The sequence below is a fragment of the Myotis davidii genome, unplaced genomic scaffold (assembly GCF_000327345.1).
Source record: "Myotis davidii unplaced genomic scaffold, ASM32734v1 scaffold59, whole genome shotgun sequence".
NCBI lineage: Eukaryota > Metazoa > Chordata > Mammalia > Chiroptera > Vespertilionidae > Myotis > Myotis davidii.
The window spans coordinates 9076432-9079535 of NW_006293001.1; the positions used below are offsets into that span (position 1 = coordinate 9076432).

The 3104-nt window shown below is 36.6% G+C and overlaps 1 protein-coding gene and 1 pseudogene across 1 annotated transcript in view; one reads left to right on the forward strand and one right to left on the reverse strand.

The window, feature by feature from the left end:
* UBR3 (ubiquitin protein ligase E3 component n-recognin 3 (putative)) overlaps positions 1-3104 on the forward strand; it is a 178186-nt gene that overhangs the window by 17347 nt on the left and 157735 nt on the right. The gene's annotated exons all lie outside the window — the stretch shown is intronic.
* On the reverse strand, positions 1029-1663 carry LOC107183529 (annotated as a pseudogene).

The following is a 3104-nucleotide window of genomic DNA, read 5'->3' on the forward strand; positions in this document are numbered from 1 at the left end:
AGAAGGATTAGTTAATTCTTCTTTAAGTGTTTTATGAAATTCATCAGTGAAGTTGTCTGGTCCTGGCTTTTTCTTGTTTGAGATTTTTTGATTACTGATTTACTTTCCTTACTTGTTATTGGTCTGTTTAGGTTTTTTTTATTTTTTTTTCATTTGAGGAATTTACCCATTTCTTTGAGGTTATCCAATTTGTTGGAGTATGATAGTTCATAGTAGTCTCCTATGATCCTTTGTATTTCTGTGGTATCAGTTGTAATTTTTCTTCTTTAATTTATAATTTTATCAATCGAATCATCTTGCTTTTCCTCTTATTTAGTCTAGCTAAGGATTTGTCTTTTAAAAAAATCAACTCCTAGTTTTATTGATCTTTTCTGTTTCTTAGTTTATTTTTGCTCTATTCTTTTTTCCATCCTATTGGTAATTTGGGCTTATTCTTTTTCTTTTTCTAGTTCCTTACTATGTCAAGTTAGGGTGTTCATTTGAGATCTTTCTTATTTTTTAATGTAGACCTTTATGAATGATACAAATTTTCCTTTTAGAATGTCTTTTACTTCATCCCATAGGCTTTGGTTTGTATTACTTTAAGATATTTTTACATTTTCCTTTTGATTTCTTCTTTGATCCATTAGTTTAGGAGTGTGTTAATTTCCACATATTTGTGAGTATTCCAGTTTTCCTCTGTTTATTGATTTATAGTTTAATAACCTATGGTTTCAGAAAAGATGTCTGATATAATTTCAATCTTCTTGACCTTTTTTTTTTTTTAAACAGAGTTCAGCTTTTTATTGAATGTGTTACAAAAGAAGTTTAGCCGAAACCGGTTTGGCTCAGTGGATAGAGCGTCGGCCTGCAGACTCAGGGGTCCCGGGTTCGATTCTGGTCAGGGGCATGTGCCGTGGTTGCGGGCATGTCCCCGGTGGGGAGTGTGCAGGAGGCAGCTGATCGATGTTTCTCTCTCATCGATGTTTCTACCTCTCTCTCTCCCTTTCTCTCTGTAAAAAATCAATAAAATATATTTAAAAAAAAATTCAGTCAAAAAGACCAAAACCCATGTCATCATCATACTCCTCATATTCTTCTTTCTTTGCTTACACTTTCTTCTCCTCAGCTCAGGCAGCAGTGGTCGAGGGGGCAGGATCTTCTGCTGGTACAGCACTAGTTGCTGGGGCAGGTCCACCAGGCCCTACATTGCAGATGAGACTCCCAATGTTGATATTGGTCAGAGCCTTTGCAAACAAGCCTGGCCAGAAAGGGTCAACATTTACACCAGTTGCTTTAATGAGAACATTGATCTTATCATCCGTCACTGTCACTGCTGGATAAGGGCTGAGTAGATGCAGGTGAGTTCCAAGACTGTGGTGTGGGCGAGTGCTGCCAGGGGTGGTGTGCTAATTGCTGGATGAAGTGAGAGTCTCACCCCAACACAGCCTTAGCTTCTTTGAAAGGACCGAGCACCTTACCAGTGGCTGGTGAAAGGACGTCTTGAACTTTTCAAGACTTGTTTTATGGCCTTACATATGATCTTTCTTTGAGAATGTCCTGTTTCATTCTTGAGACTAATATATATTCTGTTGAATGTTCTGTAAAGGTCTGTTAGGTTCATTTGGTCTGTAGTGTTGTTCCAAATTGCTGTTAACTTATTAATATCCTCTTTGGATATCATTGTTGAGAGTGGTATATTGTAGTCCCCTACGATTTTGTATTAATGTTTATTTCTCCTTCCAGTTGTGTTAGTATTTTTTTTTATTTATTTAGGTGCTCTGATGTTGAATGCATAAATATTTAAAATTATTATATCTTCTTGATGAATTGACCCCTTTATCATAATGTAATATCTTTCCTTGTCTCTTGTCACCATTTTTGAATTAAAGTCTATCATGTCTGATATAAGTATAGCCACTCCTGCTCTCTTTTGGTTACATTTGCTTGGAATATTTTTTTCCATCCTTAAACTTTCAGCCTATCCACATTCATAAAGCTAAAGCGAATTGCTTGCAGGCAGCATATCATTGGATCTTATTGTTATTTTTTATTCATTCAGCTGCTCTATATCTTTAGATTGGAGAATTTAATCCATTTATATTTAAAGTATTTATTGATAGGTAAGAATTTACTATTGCCATTTTGTTGTTTTCTGACTGTTTTTTAGGTCCTTTGTTCCTTTCTTCCTCTCTCACTGTCTTTCTTGGTCATTTGGTGACTTTTTTGTGGAGGCACAAGACTACATGCTGTCGAATTTGGAACTGAATTTATGACTTGACTTCTTTCTTTATACTATAGTTTATTTAATTGTATTTATCATTAACTAGAGGGCTGATGCACGAAATTTGTGCAAGGGGCTTGGCCCCTCCCTGCTGCTGTGGTGGCTGCCTTTGCCTCGGCTGGCCTCTGTGGCCACCTCTGCCTCAGCCCCCGCTGCCACAGCTTCCTCCAGTAGGTCGTCTGGAAGGACATCCGGTCTAATTAGCATATTATGCTTTTATTATCATAGATGTGTATATCTAACCTCTAGAATGTAAGCTCCCTAAAGGCTGGATACACTGTTTTGATTATTTAAATTTAAAAAAAAGTATTTTATTGATTTTTTTACAGAGAGGAAGGTAGAGGGATAGAGAGTTAGAAACATCGATGAGAGAGAAACATCTATCAGCTGCCTCCAGCACACTCCCTACTGGGGATGTGCCCACAACCAAGGTACATGACCTTGACCGGAATCGAACCTGGGACTCTTCGGTCCACAGGCTGATGCTCTATCCACTGAGCCAAACCGTTTAGGGCGATTATTTAAATTTTATAGTAAGTTTTAGTATCTGGTAAAGCTACTTCAACTTCATAACTTATTTTTCAGAATTTTCTTAGCTATTGTTACTTTTCCATACAAACTTTACAACCAACTTGTTTATTCCTTATGGCATTTTTACTGAGGTTCATATTAAATTTATAGATTAGTTTAGGTTAATAATGTATATTTTTATGGTATATCTTTTGTGATTTTCAGGAGTTTATTATTATCCTTTCTTCTTCTTTTTTTTTTTTTATTGTTGACAGTATTATAGATGTTCCCCATTTCCTCCCCTTTGCCCCCATCCACCCAGCCCTCCCCC